The 27,251-nt window shown below is 40.0% G+C and overlaps 1 long non-coding RNA gene across 1 annotated transcript; it reads left to right on the top strand.

Annotated features, from left to right (window-relative positions):
• Positions 1 to 6,021: 6,021 nt before the first annotated feature.
• Positions 6,022 to 24,750, top strand: LOC130910666 (uncharacterized). The gene is made up of 4 exons (XR_009061887.1): positions 6,022 to 6,182; positions 20,058 to 20,196; positions 22,542 to 22,635; positions 24,609 to 24,750. It is a non-coding gene; the product is annotated as an uncharacterized LOC130910666 (long non-coding RNA).
• Positions 24,751 to 27,251: the final 2,501 nt, after the last annotated feature.

A 27,251-nucleotide genomic window follows, 5' to 3' on the forward strand; every position in this document is an offset into this window, starting at 1 on the left:
GTAGCCCATCCTCCCCTCCTCCACCCAAGAACACCACATGCTAATGCCTGTCTGTATTTGCATGTACCCGCATGTCAAGTACCCGCCTCAACAAATGTGCAATAGCGGCTTTTTCTCTTGGCTGTCCGAGTATGATAATGAAGCAGGACGGAAGATGCATGTGAGAAAAGGATGAAAGGATCAGTTTCACTACTGATTTGAAGTAGCTTGGTATCATTAGAGACTAATGGTGATGCATTTGAGGTCAAAAATCTATTTGGCTAGTTATGAAAATATTCCAGTAAAATCTCCAATTTTGAATGCTTGTTGATGCGCTAATTTAAAATACCGTAATTTTCGGACTAAAGGCCGCTACTTTTTTCTCTCATTTTGAATCATGCGCCTTATAGTCCAGTGCATCTTATTTGTTGATTTAGTGGGCTCATAGGTAACACTTTATTTGACAGTTGTGTCATAAGACAGTCATAGTATTGACATGACACTATCATTGGCATTACTGAATTATTATTTACAGATGTCATTCATTAAGTGTCATGCAGAAAATTGTCACTCCATTTATGTCCAGCTTGGATCTTTTACATCCATTCAAAAGTGAGATAATTTGCCGGAAGACCCTAATTGACATCTATTATAAGCATTCATTAATGCTTATGACAGTTAATGTCATAATTATGATTGTCTTATAACAGTCTTATGGTGCCACTGTCAAATAAAGTGTTATCAAATACCACAACTAGCAATTAATGAAACAACTGGAAGAGTAATTGAAGAAATATTCAGCTCAGAACATGAATTTTGATTTTTTTTTTTTTTTTACATCTGTAGCGTTGCAATGCATGTTAGGAGGCATGTTGGATGACAACAGTGTTGACATAAAGTGACAGCAGAGGTTGATTATCTCTCCCAAGGGATCAGTGATGGCCAAATGAAGATCCTTGAAGCGATGAAGCTTTGCAGGCAATTGGTCAAAGCGTCATGGTGGTTAATTTGGTCTTATGATGCCATTGTCAAAATGTTACTTGTTCATATCTTTTAGTGTAAATATCCCATAATACAATGAGGACTGCTGCGGCTTATAGTCCAGTGTGGCTTATTTATGTACAAATGTCGTTTTTGTATCAAATTTGGTGGGTGGCGGCTTATAGTCCGAAAATTACGGTACTTTTTTTTACATATAGGAAATATAATTTGATCACCAAATCACCAAAACTAGCATAGCCCCTCTTGGGTTCCATCACTTGTCCACACTTCGTGGTGTTAGCAAAAATGTAGATTAAATTGGTTTTGTTTCTATGATTATCACAAATATTACATATTTAACCCTATATTGCCAAATGTATCAAATTTGATACACCTAAAATTGCATGATTTTGAGACTAATTCAGAATTTTGACATTTCTTTTTGAAAAAAAAAAATGATGGATGCAAGTCAACACATGCATCTGTAGGTTCCATGAGAAAATTAAACAGGATTTATCAAGAGTTATCGATATTAGAGCGCTTATTACACATATTCCTTTTAATTTAAATTTTTTTTTTTTTACAAATTTGAAAAAAAGGTTTCATTAAGATTAGTGCTTCAACGATTAATCAATTAACTCGAGTATTCGATTAGAAAAAAATATTCGAATTAAAATTTGTTGCTTCGAATATTCGTTTAATTAAAGTGATGTTGTAATGGTTTATTTTGAAAGTGTTTACATTTAGTTTTATTGATTAGGGTGGATACACTGCCCTCTGGTCAGCCTCATTTCACATTGCTAAATCAAACAGCTCCCTGTAGAGACCAACGTAAGCTAAGTTTTTGTTTGAGCTAATGTTTTTTAATGCATTTATAAATTAGTTTATAGATATATTTAGCCGTTTTTTGTAGGAATATGTGTCTGAACCATTTGTTAAGAGCACTGTAAAAAAAAAGTTATCATTTTATAGCAATTAAGCTAGCAGACTTTTGCTATGTAAGTTAGCTAACTGTTCTGTTGTTGTGCGTAGATCCCTTTTTTTTTTTTTTTTAAATACCGTTTGAGGCTGAGCTCGGGTATTTTAATTTTTCATGTTCCTTATCCGATTACTCGATTATTCGAACTGACTAATTCATCGATTAATCGACTACTAAAATAATCGATAGCTGCAGCCCTAATTAGGACCTTATTTGTCAAATTTTGGGATTCTCTGGTAATTGCTTCATGTTGCAGGTATTTAAGGGTTAACCTGTTCTGGTGGAACACCCTGGATCCCCAAATATGCTGTATGATTCAGAAACGGGCAACACATGAATTATATTGTTTTGGGCTATGTCTAACCATTATGTGCAAAATAATGATTCCAAATGTAATCAAGCCCAAACAATTTAAGTCTCCTTTTGGAATCAATCTAGTGTCCGGCGTGAGGGAGGAGAAAGTAAATGCTTGTTTCAACGATCAATAAAAGCGCATATGAGCATTCTGCCTATCCGCTCGGTTGCTTCCCGCTATAGCGTACTGGTCCACATGGCAGCAAGTAGGAGGGGAGAAAACAAGGTGGGAGACAGTAGGCCGGATCGTCTTTATCAGGCAGCATGTGGAGGTGGACGTGTTAAACATGATGGAGTGCGCAGTTGAAGTGGAGATGCCAATCCGACGGACAGCTGGATGGCATCGCCTGGTCCTGACGGATTCACACCATCAGAGGAACATCGCATCCTGACGCTTGTTACAACGCTAGCGACTTGGAGAGGTGGTTGTCATGGCGACGTGCGCCGTGCTGACTGTCCTACGATCCGAGTGGCCTTGACTCAGGAGAAGCCCTGTAGGATTTGGAAGGATGGGTACTGCGATCTACACTGTGATGGAGGACAATTTTAAAATTGGCTTTGTCATGCACACTTTAGTTGAATGTCTGTCTTCTGAGTTTAACAGATTTCCACTGAACATTTCAGACAAACAGGTCTTTTCCCCTTTTATTTTTACTACTGTGCTCAGTGTGCTGTCTACTAACACAACATTGTATTTTTTTGCCCATTAGTAGGTTTGTCTCAACAATATGTAATTATCCTATTAGTGTGCAGAATACACTAATACTTGTACACAACAATTCTACTAGTGAATTTACATAACTTTAGAACAGATATTACATGGACCCTAAGCTTGATATAAAGGATACCTGAGCTTTGCTTTGGGGCACCTCTCCCGCCTCGATCCCTTAACCACAATCGAACTAATTTCTGGCCTATCTCAGTCCCTTTGTGTAAGTCTAGCTTTCTGTGGTTCCGTTGACAAAACAAAAAGCAGTGCGAGCAGAGCTTTAGACTAGAGGAAGCAACTTCATTATATTTGATGGCAATCAGAAGTGACAAAGAAGCAAAAAGACTGCACTTTTCAGCAACCGTTCTTTCATTTCCGCTCTGTAGTCTAAGCCTGCTTTAAAGCAAAGGTTGGCTTCAGCGAGGTCTGTCGATCGTATCGATCTCTGCTCGTTGCTTGGGGATTGGCTGAATTCAATAGAAGCACATGTTGAGAGTGCGCTCTGGGCCCGAGAAGGCACTTTTAAATATCAACGGGATTTGGGAAAGGTCTGTCTCTTATGAGCTTTCAGCTGGCGAAGAACCCAGCGTACACATACACCAGATCCCCCAACACTGTTTGATAAATGTTCTTTGGGAAACTCAGCAGGTGTGGCATTTTCTTCCTCATTGCAATCACACATACATAAGCACAAGACACCTACATGCAGATGTGACGAGACTTCACATTCTCACTCGAATGTCTGCTCCATTTTATACACAACAGTGAATTCCCATTTATCACAAGGGTTCTGTAAGGCCTTTTCTGCAAACCTAAACAGTGCTGGCTGGCTTCTTTAAACCTAGAAAGCATGGGCGTAGGTTTGCATAGGGACGTTAGGGACATAACACTACCTACTTTTCAGGATGCTCAAATTGTCTCCATCAATCTTTAAGCAACCTTATATGCATTCAAGGGCGTAGGTTTGCAAAGGGACTGTAGGGACATGACACTACCAACTTTTCAGGATGCTGAAATTATTCCCACCAACTTTTAAGCAATCTTATTTGCATTATATAATGACCAGTTTAGATTGTCTTCCTCTATGTTGTAAGGATAGAATTGAACCTACCATTATTAAGTGAATTACAGTACTTATATTATGTTCAGACTTACACTGACCCCTTCTTACTTACTGAATGTGCCAGGCCATTTTTTCCCCTAAAACGCACGTTTGATTCGCTGATGACTTGACCCCCCCCCCCCCCCCACACACACACACCCATTCACAGCCGGACAGAAATACAACATGCCCCCTCCTCCGCCCCCTTCAAAGACGAGGGATATTAGAAGTTTTTTTCACTGTAATGCAAAAAGACGTCAATGTTGTGGAGGTGGTGAACACTCCACTAATTTCGCTACTGCTACAGCGCTTCGATTTTACTCACTGAGATTTCTTGAAATAAGAAAAACAGCTAGCTGAAAATAAGCTTAACAGACTTATTTTAAGCAAAAAGCTTGTATATCTAATCTTAAAAGAAAAACTTATTTGTCAGAAATGTCCTTAATTCAAGAATATTGTTCAAGACATTATTTGAAATATTTTTTTCTTGATTTAGGTGTAAAATGAACAACTTTTAGATGTATGGGCTCAATACGAACAAATAGTAATATTTACTTAAAGTAAGTGGCAGAATCTGACGCATTAATCCATATTTTGCAAGGATAGAAATGACCCTGCAATCATTAAGTGAATTGTTTTCATTTTGTTCAAACTTATATTTACCCCTTTTTACTTGTGAATTTTTGAGTCTTGACCTGCATCGGAGTGAGCATAACATTAAACTGTGTGAACCTGCTAACCTGCAAAACTCAAGTAGAAAGCTGCTCAGAGAGAAGTGTCCTATTGTTTGTGTTTTCGACTGTTAACGTTAATTAAACTGGAAAATGCAGTGAACTCTGCTGGAAACTAGAACCAGAAAAACGTGGGCAAGAAGTTGCTTGGAGAGAGACGGGTGGCCGCATAACCTCACATTGCATATACACACATACACACAACATAATCATATTTAACTCATTCATTCATTCATTTTCCATGCTGCTTTTCCTCACGAGGGTCGCGGAGGTGCTGGAGCCTATCCCAGCTAACTACGCAGGGCCGGCCTAGGCCATTTGGGGGCCCTAAGCAAAGTAATGCAAAGGGACCCATGTTTTTTCCTGCCATTTCGTCACAGTGTACTGTGAAACCCATACATGCAATCTAACCCATACGTCCATATTTTGTATATTAATCAGATTTTGTTGCACTGCATACTGTACTTCAAACTTCTCACCCCAAATGATTGTCAGTACTTACAGAAGATAGCGCCAAACCTTCTTCTAAAAGAGGAAAGAAAGAAGTTAAGGAAGAACTTTTTTTTTTTTTTTTTAAGCTTGTAATCAAGTATCAAAACTCACAAAAGTCAAATAAAGCAAACTGTAGTAAACAAAATAGTATATAAATTAACCAATTGCCAGATTGGGGGCCCCCTAGTGGTCAGGGGACCTAAGCAGCTGCATAGTCTGCGTATAGGCAGGGCCGGCCCTGTAACTACAGGCAGTAGGCAGGGGGCACCCTGAACTGGTTGCCAGCCAATCACATATTTAACTATGTACAATTTTGGGGGGGATGCCGCAAGCTACGTTGCGATCGACTGGTTGATCTTGATAGACTTAATGAGCACCCTGATTTAGCATATCAATTAATTAGGTTCATATTCTTGAAAAATGTAGCCCTGACCCCTGTTCACCCAATCTGTTTGGTCTTATTAATGTCCCGTCCCGAGCAAATAGTGTACATGCAGGTTATGCTGTTACATTGTCCATACCAATGTTGGGACCAAACCTATGCCCTTGCTAGAAAGGGATTTATTTCTGCACAGCGGCAAAATACTAGCTCTACGGGTAGTTAACAAGGCAAGTGAAAGGGTTAGATCTATGATCAGTAATAATTAAAAAAAATAATAATAATAAAACCTAGTTCACCTCTAACCTTGCCTGTACAAGTTTCAGGATGATAACGTTGTTTCCCTTATACTACAAGTCCCAGAATGCACTGCTCACTCTACCGGAGCCAACTGCAGCTGCTGTTAAAACACAGCCTGTCATTAATGATGTCCCATTAGCTTTCATGTATTTAGTTTTAAACACGACAAAACACAGGTAAGCACATGAGGCAACTCTGTAGATAGATACTTTTACATAATCAGTTTTAAATATATATGACGGACATTGTGTTTTTCACCATCATTAGCTCACTTAGGATCAATGTCGTTGCGAGTCGCCAGCACGTGTACCTGCATCTTTTTTTGCCTACGAGTGAATGCAATGTGCCCATACGTGGAAGTGAGAGCGTGCGTGGTTCTCCAGTCGAGTGTTGTTCGAGCTGCGACTTGCTATTCAAACAAATCTCGCAAGATCTAATGATGAAGTCACTTTGGTCTGAAGCAAGGGCGTAGGTTTGCATAGGTACAGTAGGGACATAACACTATCAACTTTTCAGACTGCTCAAACTGTCCCCATCAACTTATAAGCAACATGATTTGCATTATATAATGAGTTCAGTTATATAGGTCATTTAAATTGTCTTCCTTTTTGTTGTAGGGATAAAATAGATGCTACCAGTGGTGTTACCAGGATGCCAGGTGTGGGTGGGCATTAGTCTTACCTTGGAGGGCAAAAAAAAGGTACAATGTTCAAGGAAGTCAAAATCCGGCGTAGGGCTACTGCACCTTGAAACATGTTTTGTTTTCTACTTGAGATAACTTGTTGTGATTTGGTCTAAACAAATAAAAGTTAATTTGATTTGAATTAGAACCAGGGGTGAAAGTGGGCCAGAACGGTCAGGAACGCAGTTCTGGTATAAGATTCAGGGCCGGAATGCAGTTCCGGTATACGATGCTTTGATTCTGAAAATATGATGGCAACTGTCAAAACGCTATTAAAAAAACAAAAACAAAAAAACAAACCTGCCACACATATATTTAATCTCCAAGAAGAAAGCAATCTAGCAACATCAAATTTACATACATAAGTGTTGACACCAAGCATAATAAAGTGCTTGTGTAGCGTAATCAGTTTCCACCGATATTTATCATTTATTTTATTCCATGAACGGCATGGAGGTTTCCCCAGCTGCTGCAGTTATCTGACGATGACGAGTCATGTCAATGTGCGAATGCACGCAGCAAAGTAAAACGCCTGGATTCATTTATCTGTTCAATTGGCTGACATACTGACATGTGATCACCAGAGATAGTGAGCTCTGATTGGGTCAAATGTGCACGTTTTCTGAAACGGCAAAAAAAGAAAAAAAAAAAAAGGGCAATGCAAGGGAAAATGGATCCAATCTTTAAGAGCAAGGAAAGTGTTAAGGAGGCTTATTAATCATATTTAGTTTTATTTGCTCTGATGGGGAGGTTCAGAACATCTTAGCTGTCAATGTGCACTTTCGACTTATATTTATATATTTATGTTGGCTACTTATTCATTTCCTTAGGATTTTTAAAAAAAATCAATGTTTGCGCGATCTTCAAAATATATTCCATTTCACTCTGCATAACATAAGTCATTTGTACTTATTTTTATAAATGTATGTTACCTATAACTATATTTTTACCAAACACAACAAAAAGTAAATGTTTACATTATCTTCCATTTTAATATATTTGAAGGTTGGGGTCATAGCTTTTTTTTTTTTTTTTTTTTTTTTTTTTTTAATTATTTTGCAAATCATTGAAAAAAATACAATTTTGAATGAAATTCAGTTTTTGTATGTGTTATAGAAATAACTGACGAAAACAGTTTTCTTTGCATTTCAGGAGTTTGGACCCCCCCCCCCCCCCCCAAAAAAAAAAAAAAAAAAAATGAAATGAAATAAAATAAAATAAAATAAAATAAATATAATTACTGGCTCCATGGTGACCTTCATGTCGGGGAGATCCGCCAAGAATTTCTAACCACTTTCACCCCTGCTTAGAACACATCCATAACTGAACAGTATGGACATGCAGGTGACAATGTTTTTTTAGGAAACCTATAACCTATTGTGTTTCCTCGGTTTTATCATTATTATTATTATAGTTAATCTTTGTTCCGCAGCCACTTTGAGCTCAATTTTACCCCCTTACAATGCTTCAAAATGCACCAAAATCGGCAGGCAAGTCAAGAAATATGCAATCCTTGATACAGTGTAAAGACCAATTTCAAATACACTATGTATAGCGCCAATGGCCCCCTAGCAGTCCTTCTTTGTCCCGCCGACGCTTTGAGCCCTACTTTGACCCCCTCAGAACGCTTCAAAACTCATCAAACTCAACAGCCAGGTGAAAACTGGTGGGAAAAAAAAAAAAATCAATCAATCAATCAAAATATGCGTAAATGTGTGTAGCGCCCACTAGGAACAAAACCAACATTTCATTTTTTTTAAAAGTGAAAGAGGCGGTAACAACACAAAGGTTAAAACTTAGAACACATCAGTACTATATGACTGGGATACCATACACGGTGCCCAGACTGCCGTTAGTACTACATTCAGTTTTCATTGGGTGGGCAGAGCGTGCCCGTGGGTAGGCACTGCCTCCCCCCGCCCCCACCCCGGTAACGCCCCTGATCCTACCATTATTTCTATATTGCCAAACGTATCACATTTGATACACCTAAAATTTCATGATTTTGAGACATTCAGAATTTTGACATTTCTTTTTGAAAAAAAAAAAATGATGGATGCAAGTCAACACATGCATCTGCAGGTTCCATGGAAAAAAACAGGATTTAGCAAGGATTATAGATATCTGAGCGCTTATTACACATATTCATTTTGACTTATCACAAATTTGAAAAAAAGGTTTCATTGGGACCTTATTTTTCAAATTTAGGGATTCTCTGATAATTGCTTCATATTGCTGTAATTAAAGGGTTAAGTGAATTATTTTCATAATGTTCAGACTTACATTTATCCCTTTTCACTTGCTGAATGTCCCAGTTCACCCCCCCCCCCAACATACATTTGATTGGATGATGACTTGACCCCCTCCCCCACCCACTTTGCCACACATACACACACGCACACTCGAGTTTTTTTTGACCAGCAGTAGCCCTTATAAGTAATGTAAAAAGACATCAATGTTGTGGAGGTGGGGGAAACACCATTAATTTTGCTACTGAAAGGCCGACCTGCATCAGAGTTAGCATAACATTAAAATGTGAACTTGCAAATCTGCAAAACTACAGCAGTCAGTCAGGCCAGCCTCCACAACGAACAATGAAGTCAAGCTAGCCGTCCCTCATTTCGATCATTGTTTGCAGATGTGCTTTAGGAGTGGGAACCTCTTGGTACCTCACGATACGATACAATTTGCGATACAAAGCTCACGATAACGATAATCTGACGATATAGCGATAAAACGATTTTCGATACATTGGTTAGGAAATCATTCTAGGATATTCTACAAAAAAACTAATAAACAGAAAAACAAGCTTCTGCTGTGAATTGGAATGAGTTTATCACTTGTAGACGTCCAATCCGTTTGAACTGGGAGGGTGGCAGCGAATGAACATCCGTTCATTCGCTGCCAACCCTCCCACTTCAAATGAATTGAACGTCTATGGCCGTCAGTGGCAGCCAAAGCCAGGCAATGAGTAATTTTGGGACATTTAAGGTCATTTACCTTTTGATTTTCAGTTTCTGTTGATTTTGGGGTATTTTATGGGTCACTTGCTGTTTATTTTGGGTTATAGAACAGGAAGTGACCTGGGAATCACCCAAATGAATAGGCAGTGACTCAAACTCAACAGGAAATGACCTGTAAATGCCCTAAAATGAAAAGCAAGTGACCTGTAAATGCCCCAAAAATCGGACCGAATGACTGAATGCTCGGGTTTTGAATGAACGAACGTTCCCAGTCTAAATGGATTGGCCGTCGAGCACTGTCAATAGCGACTTTTTTTGACACTTTTTAAAACGATATCTCGATTCTTGACAGGAGCATATCGATAACCTTTTGGGATACGAAGTATCACGATATATCACCATTTCGATATTTTGTCACACCCCTAACGTGCGTCACAGTAATGCAACACGGTGGCCTCAGAGTGCAAGTCCCTTTATTTAAAAAAACAAAAAAAAAGCAGGGAGCTATCCCAATCAAATGTATTTCTATAGCCCTTTAAAATGACCCGAAAGGTCCACAATCTGCTTTACAACAACAATATAGTTCATAATAAATAAAATACGGGAAAGTATAGAATGGGTCTACTTCAGGGGGACACTGACATGAACATGACCATGCCCGATCGAAAACGGGACCTAAAAGGGAATTACCCCATCGACAGATACCCCTGCTTTTCATTGCAAAGCGTTAGCCCCCACCCCATCGTTTCTCTTGGTTACAAAACCCGCACTCACTTCTGAGCACAAATCTTAGTTAACTTTAAATTTTATTCTACAGAAGAATGTCTTTTTATCATGACCCCTGAGAACTACTTTAAATCTTGCGAAAAAAATGTTCAACTCTCACATCAATTAAATGTACTTCAATAGTATTGTCCCCTTTGCCTCCATTTTAAACTGTTACCAAGGTTACCAAGTGTGCTTTCTGCCCAGAGAAGCGGCTAAAGTAAAGATTTAAAGTTCACTTTGAAACATTTGGTGTTTTTAAATTTGTTTCAGCATGAGCCTGACCACTACGAGACCCCCAGACTGCAGTTCTACACCCACGCAAAGCCTAATTTAGTTTTGTTCAGAAACAACATTTCAGTTTTTTCCTCTGCAGTTTCGCTTCAGCTCTTCTTTTCTCCTGATTTCCGTGTTTCATTTTTTGCGCTTGCCACTTTCATCTTTAACTAGGCTCAGGTCCCTCACCTTTTATTAGCCTTACTCCACTCCTGGCTGGCTGGAGACATGTGCCTCACAATCTCCTGATAGACATCCAGGCTTGTGTTTAAATCAATTTTCATGTAAAATGGAATCCTGCGAGGTGGAAGTGGAATTCACGCAGGAGACTTGATGGTGGACCGTCACCGTAACTCAGGTATTTGACCATCCAGGGTGATTCCGTGACCACCCCCCACCATTTCTCATCTGTCTCCTGGCTTGGCCTTTTATCGCGCCATGTTCTCTTCCCTTTGGCTTTGCGCTTTCATTTTGTTTCACCCTGCCCTTCACTTCTTTTCCATTCTCCCAGCACGGCCCCGGGCGTGTTCTTGTTCCAGATGAGCGCTAAAAAGGGTTGTGACAAGGTGGCGTTTGCGTGTTTTGATGTTGTGCACATCTCCAGGCAAACACAATGATGCCTCCGAGGTTGACCAATGAAATGGAACGGATGTAGACCGTACTGTTGATTTATTTGGTATTCAAAAGTACATTTCACATTGGGATCAATAATATTTGGAAATATTAATTACAGACATTTTCTCATCCATGAGATTGTCACTTTTTTTCCCAAGTGTTTTTCATTTCTTTCCAATGTGGCCTGCTATATACACTGTGTATAGTAGGGGTGCAACGGTTCAGTTAGCCCACGGTTCGGTTTGAACCTCTGTTTTGGGATCACGGTTTTGGTTCGGTTTCGTTTGCTTTTTGCATTTTTTTGTTTTTTCAAAACTGCCTTTATTTTGCTTTTAAGAAAATAAACACTTAAAATGTAAAAATGCCTCTTAGCTCTTTTAGTGACTGACTACTGAAATACACACACAGTAGTAAAAAAGTTACTTGGCAAAGTAACTGGTGTTACCTTTCATGTTTTTTTTGTTTTTGTTTTTTTTTTTTCAAAAAGAAAAAAAAAAAAAAAAAATAGTAACCTTTGCTATGTTGCGGGGTCATTTAATATTCTGAATCAACAGTTAAAGTTGATAAAATTGCTCCCGTTTTTGCATTAGTTCCCTTCTATTTTGACGTGAAAATTTTAAAACTGTTTCATCATGTAAAGATCGACTCAAGTCAATATTTTGCCGATTTAGGTGTATTTTAGATAAAAAGTTACTTAGGTTCACTAGGAAGGTTCACCATAACAGAGCCTTTCTGAGAAGTTTACTGCTCTAAAATGGTGGCTGTTTAGTAACGCTACCGAGTCTGTCATTTCGCATGTAGTTCTATATGCATGAGATATCTAGGCGTAGGTTGTAGGCTGCTGGCTGCAGTCAGGAAATATTGGAGCCACCTAGCCTAGCATCGCGTTTGCTACAGCGTCACAACAAACACTCTTCCCTCTCCGTGCCTCTGACTTTTCTCTCGTCATTCAACCAACGTATTAACAAACGGAGGAAAAAAAACGTAATGCACGAAAAACGTACAGAATTTGAACGTAACGTACGGCGTACACATTTAAAAATCAGTGATCACCCCGAATTTGGCCAAATTTCAAAATTGTCCGATATGCATGTGTGATACATTATTGGAAAGCTTAAAATCTCAATTTTCTGGGGGGAGAAATATTTTGAACAGGAGGGCATTTTTGAAAAAAAAAAAAAATTTAAACAGCAAAAGCCTATCTGGAGGCGAGAGCACGCGAGAGCAGAATTACAGACGCCATGACTTTAACGAGATATTATCGCGTACTTACCTTGTTTCGATCCAAAAACACCATGTAGCATGTATCACCGAGTGTCAAGACACAGCTGTGAAATGCCACAGCCAGATTTTTTTTTTTACAATTTATGGGTGAAACATGGTGATATAACAAGGGTCGCGATGCAGAAATCGCAGACAACAAGGAGTTTTTCATATAGTTACCCTTTTAAACATTATTTTTAATTTTTTTTGTTTGGATCGATTATTTATCATCTAACATATCGAGGAAAATGCGACAGTAACACAAAAAAATACAATTAAGCGATAGTTATGAGGTAGATAGCCGTGACTTTTTTACAGACGCCAAATTTTTCATTGTGACATAATTTGTTTAAAAGTTTACGAGTGAATAATTTTTAGTCGTTTTTTATTTTATTTTATTTTATTTTTTTATTCATTAAATATTAGACATCAATGAATGACTTTAAGCTTAAAACGACAGACATTTTGAATAATAAATATAATTCTTTTAATGGCTAGGTTGAAACAAAAGTGGTTGTGCGACGTCTGTAAACGGGGGTTTTCAGGGTAAAACTGACAAATTAAAAATAGTTCAGGGGCTTATTGAGCCATAAATCTGCTATGGCAGCATATAGACATATTGTTCTTTCAAACACAACAGTTGTTTTGGCTTAAAATACAGCAATTTCTTTTAAAGAGGAGTGCAAGAGCAGAAACTGCTCTTTCAGTCATGTCTGTTTTCCGCCAAATGTAATGTAAAATATGAAGACACACACAAATGGATAGCCAATGTGTTGTTATACGTTCTTACCCAACGCACCGTCAAATGAACTCAAATTCACGACACCGGCCACAGAAAAGGCTCATCAAAGTTCCTTGTTCACAAAAAGCCGATCAAATTGTCATCAAGTTGTCAAGGAGGGTTGCCATTGCTCCTTTTCAGAAGCCTATTTAGAGCCCAATCTTTGACATTTTTGACAAACATAACAGCTTTGAACAGAACTGTAGTAAGCTCGTTGGCAGGTGTTGACAGAATTACAAAGTGCATGTCATGCGCATTAGAAGGAATTTTATTCTGATTTCCAATCCACAAAATTTAGTGCACGTAAGGTTTCCCTAACAATCAGAAATGAAGTAGATGTGGCACCTACATTGCTGGGTTTTGTTATTTTTAGGCCTGTGGTTAATTTTTTTTCAACATGACTTTGTCGTTCTCTTCCAGGGAAAAGGTTCATGAGCAAAATCTAGTTTCGTGTTGCTCATGAAAATAATTTTTGTTCTATCTGATATATTTCGAGACTCGGTAAAAAAAAGTTAAAAATCATATATGCCCTTAAATGCACGTTTGATTGGCTGATGACTTGACTCACCCCCCCTTTGAAGAGGACAGATATTACAAGTATTTTTTTCCCCAGTAGCAGCCACTGTATGTAAAAAGACGTCAATGTTGTGGAGGTGGGGAACACACCACTAATTTTGCTACTGAAAGTCCGACTTGCATCAGAGTTGGCATAACATCAAACTGTGTGAGCTAGCTAACCTGCAAAACATGAGTAGGAAGCTGCTTAGAGAGAAGTGTCCTCCTGTATGTGTTTTCTACTGTTAATGTTAATTCATCCGTGAGAAATGTAGTGAACCGAGGTTTACTCACGTCTCCCTAATTTTTAATTTTTAAAAAATTTTTGTGGTCTTTAAGCAGCCCAAAGCAGCTTTTGTTTTTTGTTGAGTTTGGCTGTGCTTGGGGGAAAAAAGCAGTGCTGTTTTACCTCAAGGAAGGCTCCATTTTTATTTCTGTTATTGCCTAAGAAGTTTTTTTCCGTTATATTTAATATATTTATTTAGTCAGACAATGTTGAGTGTTCTCAGGACAAATGTTTATTTTTTGCATTCCTGAGATTAACACGTTTCTATTCATCCAGTATGTTAATACAATTTATGTTCAATAATTGCATTTAAATTAGATAATAAAATCCAGACATTTATTCTGGTTTTTAGTTTAGTTTTTTTTTTTTTAGTTTTTAAAATGTTTATTAAAAGTAGTTTTTGAAAACAAAGGTTTGAATCGAACGATGTATCACCTGAACACATGAAAGTTAGTATAAGTCGATACAGATTTATTTTGCATTGACCATTTAGCCTGTCAATTAATTAGGTACATATTCTTGAAAAATGTAGCCCTGACCTCCGTTTACCCAATCTGTTTGGTTTTATTAATATCCCGTCCAAAGCAAAAAGTGTACATGCAGGTTTTACATCGTCCCTACATCAAGAACAAACCTACGTCCTTGCATATATGTATGACTGATAATGGTTAAATGTCATGTACTGAATAATACTGTAAAAATTGGTTCTTCATTCTGAGATTTTTCTTTTAAATATAAATATTTCTGTGTAGCTCAGCAGGCAGACTGTGTCTACAATTCACAAAATAATCTAATCATTTTCACTTTACCTCGTTTGCATGCCAACACCGATAATGAACTCATTAGCATTTTAAGGCACATCACAACATAACCACGGGACCCTCTGGTGCGCGCAACCTTGACGACTTGGCAATTTTTAGAAGACAGCGGCTCCTGTGAGAACACTTGTGCTCTTTTGAGTTATTCTGAGTAACTGGGACACTAGTTGAGTGTTTTATTCACACACAGATGCCGCTTATTAGGCTGCATGTAACATTTGTATAGGGAGCTTGTAATAGTCACAGTCCGATGAAATAGACAAATGACAAATCTTGCTCAGTTTGATTAAAACGGTAGAAAAATTGTCTCATAACATACTGTACTTAATGTCTCAGAAGAGATCTAGGACTGGTGTCACAAACATAATTCACCCCCAAATTTCAAGATATGACAGTTGAAGCAGGATGTCACTAAGCTCACTCGCTCTGGCTCAGTGTGATGATTTTCTCTCACTGTTTCTCAAGTTCAATGAAGGCCATCACAGGACAAATGTTGAAGGCATGGATTACATCACAATGGCCGTGATGGTTTTGAGGATGTATTTTCCTGTGATGTCAAACTGTACTCAATCACACTGCGACCAGGTATAGTCAAACAATAAACAAGCACTCGACGCTGATAATACATCGATGGGTTCGTGTTAGATTAATTTATGCACAAAAATAAATGGCTACTGTGGTTTCCGAGTGCATCTAGAATGTTACATTGCTTTAAGTGCCTATGACAGCAAAAATCATGTTTATTTCAAATTTCACGCTGTACTTTACGCTCCTGAATGAAATGGACCGCTTGGATGTGTGTGGAAGCAATCAATATATATTTTCAATTTTTTGGAATTCCGCGCCATGAAAATGAGTGACTTCTGGCCAAGAGTCTGGATTTAGGAAGAAGGCAAATGTGACATCAGCAGACACTGGGCTCGGGCAGCATCGCGCTCCAACGACAGCCGGTATGCCCACCATGAATTTTCGGCGTTCAACCATGAGCCGAAACTTACTGCCGCCAGGGGCTGGCCGATCGGTGAAGGCCCCCGCCGTGGTGTGTGACATGACTCGGGTTAGTTTTGTGTGATTTTTCGTTTTCAAAAGGCGAGGAAGAGACTTGGAAGAGCTGCTCGGTTTGGGTTAGCATGTAGCATAGTTCTCACACTCTTTTGTTTAAACTCTTTCCTGGTCTCAGAGTCCCTGCAGGGAAATGACAAGAGCCGACTAATTCCGGTGGCATAAAATACCGTTAGGGAGGTTTAAATTGTCGACGATTTGACGATTAAGCGGTAATTTAGCCCTGTCATACTGAATAAATGCATTTTTAATATTTCATATGCCATTTAGCACAAGACTATTTGTCATGACCGTACAATTTATTTAGCAATTGGGGAAAAATAGTTAGATAAAAAGAATATCCTGTAAAAATATTGGAGTAGAGCGATAAAAACAATGATGACATTTTGCTGCTCTCTGCTGCATTTTGTTCATTCTGAATCTTCCTCCTCCATTGGGCTGAATCTTAAACCAGCTGAAATTGTTACTCTACCAACGTCATCACCCAGATGGCGACGCCAGAGTGCTATAATGACAGGAGTAGCTAACGGCAGATTGAAAAACTCATTTCTCATCAACTGTGCTTTGCCAAATTGTTGTATATAGTCGAATCATCTCAAAAATGGATTTTAATTCATATAATAAGGCTGTTTAAATTTTTTTTCATGGTTTCACAGGCACTTTAAAGTAAAACCAACTAGGGATGTCCCGATCCAGGTTTTTGCACTTCCGATCCGATACCGATAAGACCGCGCTGTGTATTAGTTCCGCTTTACTTGACATATTTCAATAATTGGAATTTGGATGTTTGTGAATCGTTCTTGAATCTTCCACGGCCGAATCGCGTGTTGGATGGTGCGTCTTTACTCACGTGAGATAATGGCTCGTCATCCAGAATGAATTCTTCGGCAATGACTCTTGTTATTCCCTGGGCTTTGGGACTGTCGAGTGCCAGTTTGTCACCAATAGCAAAAGTTTCTGCCAGTGTGAGTAGTGTAGGACCTTTCTTTTTGTCTTCGATTTTCTTAACATACTCCTCATATTGTTTGTGGTGGTATTTCGCTAAATGCTTGATTAGGTTGGGTGTATTAAAACTTCTTACAGCCTTACCACTACGCTTGACTTTATTGTGGCATATGTTGCTCTCTGCCTCTTCGTCTTTGTCGTCCTTTAAGGTGAAATTATCCCACACAGCTGACATTTTTACCGATAAGGTCTCTCGGTAAATTGGGAGACGGTAATGTAAATGTAGTGTGTTGAAGGTGTGCCGTAAAATGCGGACCGGATTTTAGGGAAACCGAAGCAAAAACTGGAATGGATTATGTAAATCGGTGCGCTGGAAAACCCGGACCGGACTTTAAAAAAAAAAAAAAAAAAAAAAACTTGATCGGAAGTCTGGATCGGAATTTTTCCCGTGTTCTGAGCCGATACCGATGCGCATTTTTTTGCCCATATCTGTGTCCGATCAGGTCCAAATATCGGATGGGGACATCTCTAAAACCAACCTAACTTAGGACATTAGAGATTAATTGCACTCTACCTTTCAATCTACGCAAAATGGTACGTTTTGATTGCAGGTAAACTCCTTAGCCACGAGTTTGTGAATTGCTTCAACATAAAGGATTTTGATACATTATGCCACCGCAAGGGAATGTGATGGTCTCATTTGAGGAGTCAGTGTTTACATCTTTTTCCATGTTGATTCATTCATATGGCTCCACCACTTTATAACCTGTAGAAATTTGACCTGGACATCAGCACAAATAAGCATTTCACTTGTATTCAGTATACTGATGTTTTGTTAGCCTCATGCCAAGTTGCTTGATGGACTTTGATTCTGCTGCTGATGCCTGTTCATTCAGGTCTTCTTTCAGCACCTTTAAGATGCTCACTGAATTGAAGTTAGATAAAATGACTTCACATCGCACTTGGTATTTTTAATGCCAAATTGTAATACTATTGCGATGTGTGATTTTGGAGGAGTAGCCCATTGACAACTTACTGTGGGGCAAATAAGTATTTAGTCAACCACTAATTGTGCAAGTTCTCCCACTAGAAAATATTAAAGGGGCCTGTAATTGTCAACATGGGTAAACCTCAACCATGAGAGACAGAATGTGGGAAAAAAACCCAGAAAAACACGTTGTTTGATTTTTAAAGAATTTATTCGCAAATCATCGTGGAAAATAGGTATTTGGTCAACACCAAAAGCTCATCTCAATTCTTTGTTATGTACCCTTTGTTGGCAATAACTGAGGCCAAACGTTTTCTGTAACTCTTCACAAGCTTTTCACACACTGTTGCTGGTATTTTGGCCCATCCTTACATACAGATCTCTAGAGCAGTGATGTTTTGAGGCTGTCGTTGGGCAACACGGACTTTCAACTCCCTCCACAGATTTTCTATAGGGTTGAAATCTGGAGACTGGCTAGGCCACTCCATGACCTTGAAATGCTTCTTACGAAGCCACTCCTTTGTTGCCCTGGCTATGTGTTTGGGATCATTGTCATGCTAAAAGACCCAGCCACGTCTCATCTAATGCCCTTGGTGATGGAAGCAGATTTTCACTGAAAATCTCTGGATACATGGCCCCATTCATTCTTTCCTTTACACAGATCAGTCGTCCTGGTCTCTTTGCAGAAAAACATCCCCAAAGCATGATGTTTCCACCCGCATGCTTCACAGTGGGTATGGTGCAATTCAGTATTCTTTTTCCTCCAAACACGAGAACCTGTGTTTCTACCAAAAAGTTCTACTTTGGTTTCATCTGACCATAACACATTCTCCCAGTCCTCTTCTGGATCATCCAAATGCTCTCTAGCGAACCCCAGACGGGCCTGGACGTGTACTTTCTTTAGCAGGAGGACTCATCTGGCAGTGCAGGATTTGAGTCCCAGGCAGCGCATTGTGTTACTGATAGTAGCCTTTGTTACTGTGGTCCCAGCTCTCTGTAGGTCATTCACTAGGTCCCCCCGTGTGGTTCTGGGATTTTTGCTCACCGTTCTTGTTATCATTTTGATGCCACCTGGTGAGGAGGGAGTTGAAAGTCCGTGTTGCCCAAGGACAGCCCCAAAACATCACTGCTCTAGAGGAGATCTACATGGAGGAATGGGCCAAAATACCAGCGACAGTGTGTGAAAAGCTTGTGAAGAGTTACAGAAAACTTTTGGCCTCCGTTATTGCCAACAAAGAGTACGTAACAAAGTACAGTGATCGCTCAGCTCACGAACGCTTAAGCTCACGAACTTTTCGCTTCAAGAACATTAAATTCGCGAGCATATAGTCTCTGCTGACGAACTAGTTTTCGGCGGACGAACCAAACCACGCGGTCGAACAGCGCCACGAGAAGCTGACGCACACTCACGGCGTCCCAGTTCGTCCCCTCCCTTTCGCTGAGTGCGGACGTGGTTTGTGTTTGATAGACATTTTGGACCATATTGAGTGTACTTTTGCTATTATGGGACCGAAAAAGACCCCACCACAGGCTAGTGTTAAGCCTAAGAAGACGTTAAAGAAAATAAGCTATATTTTTGTGTAGTTTTAAGGCTTATTTAGTAGAAAAGTATGTTTTATGGGGACCTGGGAACGGATTATTCTCATTTTAATGGTTTCTTATGGGAAATAAATGTTCGGAAGACTAACTTTTCGCCTCAACACTTTCTGGGAACCAATTATGTTTGTGAGCTGAGGTATCACTGTATTGAGGTGCGCTTTTGGTATTGACCAAATACTTATTTTCCACGATGATTTGCATATAAATTCTTTAAAAATCAAACAATGTGATTTTCTGTTTTTTTTCCCCACATTCTGTCTCTCATGGTCTAGGTTTACCCATGTTGACAGTTACAGGCCTCTCTAATATTTTCAAGTGAGAGAACTTGCACAATTAGTGGTTGACTAAATACTTATTTGCCCCACTGTATGTGAATTAAACATGGCAGTATATAACTTCATTGTAGCCTGCTGTAGTCTGTGTGTGCTCTAATCTGACATTCCTTTGTTGCAGATGTCGCTTTACACATACAGTGGCGGGGCGTGGCAGCCTTGTGAAAGCACTCGTTTCCTTTTACAAAGCTGCAGCAAAGCAGATAATGAAGCGGCCTAATGCCTCCCGTCTCGAGAATGCGGCGTCAGGAGGACAAAAGGTAGAAAAGTCACTCTGTAGATGAAGACGCCGTATCATCGCTTCCTCCCCACAATCTGCCCCACACGTGTCCTTGAAGTCAAGCGCGCTCAGCTGGCCGACTCAACCAGCTGCCAGGCGTCTGTATGCGCGCGACTGCGCGGCCACGAGTGTCAGCTGGCTTATCACCGGGGACATCATTAGGCTTCAGTCGGCAGAAGCCAGGATAAAATGGAAAGAGGGGAAGAGACGGAAATTAGAATGGAATTCACTATGGTCTAATTTAAAACAAGAAGCTCTTTTCTTGTTTGCTTGCTCGTATGAGTGTGTAGCCTTATCTTCACAACTCAAGTCAAACATTGTAAGACCCTCCTGATTTTCTTCTCTCCTCATCCTTTACCATCTCCCACCTGGATTCATGCAGACCTAATAGAACACAAAAGCACTCAGACAGTGCAGAATTCTGCCAAGGAAAGGCAATTAGGGGCTGAGCTCTCCCTCCTACATTACAAAGTAAAGAAACAACGTATTTAGCTAAAGATAGCTCTATAATACAAGTATCACATTCACTTATGAAGTGGACAATATCTTCAGAAAAACACTATCACTTTAGTCTGCAAGTATAGTCCAGAGCTACCGGGATTTAACTCATTTCATGCCATTAAGGCTATAGATAGCCAGCTGTTTGGGCACTTTCACACTAGCACTGTTTGGTCCCTTTTAAACGTACCAGAGTTCTTTTTCAGTGCAATGCTACTGGAGCAAGGTCCACTTTGCTACTTTATATGCAGCGTCATAATGTGGAGCTGTGATGGTCCAGGTTATGACAGTACATGCAGGGCATCCTAGGAAGCACAAGTACAGCGCGAACGCTATTCAAATTCAACAATGGCAAGATGACAGACGATTAGCCATGGCTAAATGTTGTTGTGCTGCACTAAGCAGTTGCATTGCTGTTGCTGAACGTACCATGTGACAATGGCATAGACAGGCGTAGCCTCTCGGGGCGGCTATTTTATGAGTCCCACACTCCTGGAAGTGGTGACAATATGCCAGTCCAAAAAGTCACGAAAGTGAGAGTGATTAGCGATTGCGATGCTATGCTATGCTACATTACATGCAGTGTCACAGCCCCATGCTGTGACGCTCCACGCTCCCTCTCCTACCAGGAGGGTGAGATTTCCTCTTCTATTTGTCCAATCAATGAGTGCGCCTTTTGTCCACGTGATGCTACTCAGAAAGTTCGGGCGGCGCAGTGTGAATGCTGAACCTTTTCAACAACTCATTTGTAAGAGTTGCCGCGAGGTTCCTCCACAACCAAACCCTGGTCCTCTTGGTCTAGTGTGAAAGCACCCTAAGCTCTCCAAGTCCCCTCCCACCTTTCTCAGGCCATTTATTCACTTGCAGTAGGATCATTCTGGTTGTCTTAGAAACTGATGTCCTTCTCAAGAAACCAGAACTGTTCGGTCATGGTCGATTTAATGCCCAAACAAAGGAAGAAATGACAATATACACTTTTCATACTTTTACTTACTGCATCGATTTGTGCTCTGTTCACTCTACAGATGTGAATGTCTGAGTCATGCAATGAAAGCAGCTTTTAAACAAACCAGCAACCAGTTCATTTCATCAGAAAAAAGATCCTCTCCTAAATTTGGAGGTCTTCCGCTTCACCGCACTCGTCAGCGGTGACCTGCCCTGAGGCCCTGGATGAAATAAAATAAAAACGGGGCACACATGAGTACATTTTAAAAGGCTATATAAAAGAAAGGACACAAAGTTGGAGACATAACGGGCTTTGCTGCTTTCATGCTTTGCATAAAAATAAAAAAAATTGGGCTTTGTGTTCAGCGTAAGGCAAATTAAAGGTTACTAAAGCCTGTGCCCGTGATAATCTATAAGATTCTGACTTACTATTGAGTTATTTTAATAAACATTTCTCAGTCAATAATTCCAAGATGCTGTCTTGAAGGCAAAATGACCCCCCCCCCCTAAAAAAATAGGACTATAACTGTGGTTGATACATCACGATGTCTCACAGAAATCCCATGATACCAGGCATATAATCCCTCTGGTAGTTACGAGCATAGCACAGGGGATGACATCAGGCACTTGGTGCTTTAGGCTGTGCCATGAATTGTTTTTATTTCCTTGACATGATCTTGAATTTCCATCCATCCATTTCCTGAAGCAGAAGCCCTCTTTAGGGTCGTGTAGGTTAGCTGGAGCCTAGCCGAGTTTACGGCAGATTATTTTTGAAAGAGTTAGGAAATGAGTAGTCATATTCAGCAGACTGACAAAGTATATCTTTTTTAATGAAATTGATATAATCACTAATATTTGACTTTTTGTTTTGTTTGTTTCCAGTGGAATGACGTGCTAAGTGGGTGTATAAAGGAGACTCATAAAAGAAGGAGCTAATTGAAAAATGAGACAAGCTAAGAAGAATCCAGGATAAAAGGTAGGTTTATGTGCAGGTGCAGTTGTATCTTGACATACGAATTTAATACGTCCCAGGACCTGTTTTTTCTGTCGAAATGGTCGTATGTTGAGACGGATTTCCCCATAAGAATAATATACAGTAGAATTCAAGGGCGTATAGGTTTGCATAGGGACAGTAGGGACATAACACTATTAACTTTTCAGGCTGCTCAAACTGTCCCCACCAACTTTTAAGCAACCATATTTGCATTATATAATGACTTCAATTATGTAGGTAATGTAGATTGTCTTGCCCGAAGGGTCACTGGTTCAATTCCCAGCTATTTGATTAGCTGATGACTTGACACACACACAGACGCACTCACAGCCCTGACAGAAATATGACATGTAGACAACATGCTGGCTCCTCTGCCCACTTCGAAGACGAGGGATATTAGAAGTTTTTTTGTCCAGCAGCAGCAGCAGCAGAGGCAGCAGCAGCAGCCACTGCAAGTAATGTATAAAGAAGTCAATGTTGTGGAGCTGGGGAACACACCACTAATTTTGTTACTGAAAGTCCGACCTGCATCAGAGTTAGCATAACATTAAACTGTGTGAATTTGCTGACCTGCAAAACTCGATGAGGACGCTGCTCATATTTTTCTGTGATTTCTTTCTTGATTTTAATGGTAAGTGAAAAGAAAATCAATGGTTTTAATGGAAAGTGACAAGAAAATCCAATGTTCTGCTGTCTTGTGGGAAAACGTAAATTGCGACGCTATCGTAAATCGTCATATCTAGAGAATTTTGCCGTGTGTCGATACATGACGAAATTCATGTTTTAGGTCGCATGTCGAAAAAATAGTATGCCGTTGCATTTGTATGTCAAGGTACACTTTACAGAATATAGTAATATGAAATGTTGTTACTGTAGGTTTTAAATTGAGTTTTTTTTTAATGTTTTGATGTATCACACACATTTTCTTATGTGTTGACCTATTTTTTAAAAATTGTACAACTTTTAATTAGCAAATGTAACTTTTAGCGTTCTTTTACAGTGGTTCACTACTCATTATGCTTGGAAGAGTCATAAAATGCTACTGTCAACATCAACTATACAGTCAATAGTTGCTAGATCGTGAAGTCAATTAATTCACTTCACATTATTTCCCATGAGAAAAACTGTTTTGAAAATAAGAAAACCTACCAGCGTCAACAGATTGTGTTGGTCTATAAAGTTTGTCCTCAGAAAGACTGGCCTTTAGTCGAGAGAGCCAGTCTTAAAGGTGTTTAAGATGCACATATCTAATATATGGCTGCTGTAACACAAAGAATTAAGGCACCAACAACACAGGCAAGCGATTCAATATGTAGAGCAGGTTGGACTTACAGCACCTCTATTGATCTTGGTGGCTAGCAGCTTGCATAATTCACACGGGGCCCATTTTCTAGTGAGCCCTAAGGTCTTATCAGTGAATAAGGTTCTGAAAACAACAGTAAATAATCAGGTTCAGCAACAACAAAACCTGCATATATTTTCCTATTTGGTACAGAAAAGAATGAATACTGTGGATTGTGCCTCACAAACGTACTTATAATGCTGTGGGTGTATTTTCTCAATGTGTTGTACGTATGTGTTAGTATTTGACCTTAAAAGGCCTATAGTCTCAACCCCGCCATCAGCATTCTGCCATTTTGTGCCCATGCCGCCTATATAGAACTGTGACACCAAAAAGCGGAAAAATACAGTATTTTACTGACAATGTAAAAGCAGCTATTGATAGCGAACAATGGCTGACGGGGACTGTTTAATTTAACTCCCACCCCCATCAAGGGCTAACAGCGGCAGGACGCAGCCTTTCAGCATCATTACACACACTGATGGAAGTGGATGTAATAAATCCATCCCACGCCAAGCCCTTCCCTCTTTCGCTTGACGTCTCTCGTGCTGAATTATATCTCGCACCTTTCCCCTCATTCCCTTCTTTTTTTTTTTTTACCTGCCTTTCTGAGTCTGCCGCCTTCCTCGGGAAAACGCCCACCCACCGTCGCTTGAGTCGTGAGTGGGAGCAGAGCCGAGATGCCAGCCCAACGCTTGATGCCTCCCACAATGTTCGCCCTCGACTTCTCATTTGCAACTTCTCCATCAGGCGACAAAAGTGCTTGGCAAAGATTAAAGTTTCTCTATGCACTTGCACTTGGCAGCGAGAGTCCTCTGAGTTATCGCTTCTTTTTTTTTTTTTTCTACTGACTGCAAAAAAATCACAGGTATGGCACTGAGTAAAAGACATCCACCAAGGTTGAACCATCCTCCTTTGGATCAAAAGCAAATTGATTACCAAACTTTCTGAAATGTTTTATCAGGATTCTTGTATTTACTGAGAAATGTCTTGCAATATTGAACTGGAAACCTTGGTGCGTATATAAATTCTTCAATTACCAATACTTTTCCGTTATGTCATTGTACTGTATGTTGGAAAAAGAAAGATTTAAGAACCACCGCCTTAAACCTAACATTTCAAGTAAACAAACTGCTACTGTTGCTGTAGACCAGGGGTCCCCAATGACCGGGCCGCGGACTGATACCGGTCTGTGGCGCATTTGGTACCGGGCCGCGCAGAAATAATTGATTAACGACTGCATTCTGGCCAATTGACTTTGGCCTGTGCCGCGTAAAACACCAATATCCCTGTCTACTCTAGATATACAACTACAGGATAGGAGGTCGTCATAGAAATGCATTGATTGGGCTGTTAGCATTAAATCTCGTTTTGTATATCTATGCGCGCTTGGACTCGATAATAACGTATGACGTAGGTCGTCGCCAATCACATTTCTTCCCGGAAATAGTTAGCCCCCACACTAGAATGACTGAATAACAGACGACTTTGGACAGACTTTTTACGGGGAAAAGGGAACCTGACGAGCCAGAAGATGTGCCTACAACCTCGAAGAAAACAAAATTTATGCTACTTCCCAATCACTAAAGACCCACGAACTGCGAAGGAGTGAATTCGTGACCCGTATGTGAATAAACAGAGTTATTCGAGAATGTCTGTGGAACAGGAATATCAGCTTGTAGAGATCGCAAATCACGGCGACTTAAACGTACATTTGAGACAACAACGCTACCGAAGTTCTGGATTAAAGTCATTTCGGAATATCCTGACATCGCTAGGAGCGCGCTGAAAACTGTGCTACAATTTCCAACATCGTGTATTTGTGATGCTAGCTTCTCTCACTCACCCATCTCGGGACCATCTCGTCTCAACGAAACAAACTCAGGCCTCCCACTGATTCAGGGGGTGAGTTGTATTTTTTCCCTGCACTTAACACGACGGGGCTAAAAACAAATGCCATTTTATATTTGCTGTATTTTTCTGCCGCACATTGCCGATGTTCTGACAAAGTTGGCATGCATGTAACGTTAAAAAGGACCGCGAATGCAGCGATTCCAAAGTACACACTACAAACTTTCTTTAAAGAAAGGAATATTGACTTACGTTTGCCATGTTAGGTGCACACAACAACTGCACGTAGCCCTCTCACTTAACGACTTCGCCGTGTCGTTAAGCATTAATTTACGCCATTTCCGTGTTGCACATGTATGTTTATGATGTAAATAGTTTTTTAGAACCATTGGATAACATTGAGAGTCCAACTGAATATAAAAGAGGGCTTTTTTCACCGCCACAAACGCTTTGGGAGCAAAATTTTATAAGGTTGCAAAATTTGATAGGACACCGGTCCGTGAAAAAAAAGACCCAAATCACACCGGTCCGTGGTGCAAAAAAGGTTGGGGACCCCTGCTCTAGACTGTTATTTAACTAGCATAAAAGTGTAAGAAGATAATATTTTATATCTAGATCACCTTTCAAGACATGCAAAGACGCTTCACAAGAAAGATGGGAACACAATAAGTCAACAACAATAGCAAAAAAATCATAAAATTTGATCAAAAGCAGGATAAAAGTAAATAAAAATGTAAGCGGTCAAGCTAAAACCAAGATAAGGATCATGGTGGGTAAGAAAGAGTAAACGGGTGTGTTTTGAGTCTGGATGTGAAAAGTGAGAGGGTAGATATATTGCAAATATATAGGGATGGTGAGTTCCAGAGCTGGGGGGGGCACAGTGACTAAAACCTCTGGAACCAAAGGTGGCCAGGCGGACACTGGGGACCGAAAGGTGAAGGATAGAGGAGAAGCGAAGTGAACGGGGGGACGGTTAATACAGAGGATATTGCATAGGTAGGGAGGAGCCAGGCCATGAAGTGCTTTAAAGGTAAAGACAAGGATCTTATAGTGTATTTTTTGTTTGACTGGTAGCCAGTGAAGTTGACGGAGGATGGGGGTGAGGTGGTGAGTGTTGGGGGGACCGAGTGATGAGGCGTGCTGCTGAGTTTTGGAGGAGCTGCAGTTTCTGGAGGGACTTATTTGGGAGACCGAAGAGCAGTGAGTTACAGTAATCGAGCCGGGAAGTGACTAGACTACCGACGAGTGGAAGAGGTATGGCGGGTGAGAGAAGGGAGGAGGTGAGAAGTATTGCGAAGGTGGAAGTAAGCTGATCTGGTGATGTCGTTGATATGGGTGTGGAAGGAGAGTGTGCTGTCAAGGTTGACACCCAGACTCTTAACCTGATAAGAGGGCGAGATCGGTA

The sequence above is a fragment of the Corythoichthys intestinalis genome, chromosome 22 (genome assembly GCF_030265065.1).
Source record: "Corythoichthys intestinalis isolate RoL2023-P3 chromosome 22, ASM3026506v1, whole genome shotgun sequence".
Lineage (NCBI taxonomy): Eukaryota > Metazoa > Chordata > Actinopteri > Syngnathiformes > Syngnathidae > Corythoichthys > Corythoichthys intestinalis.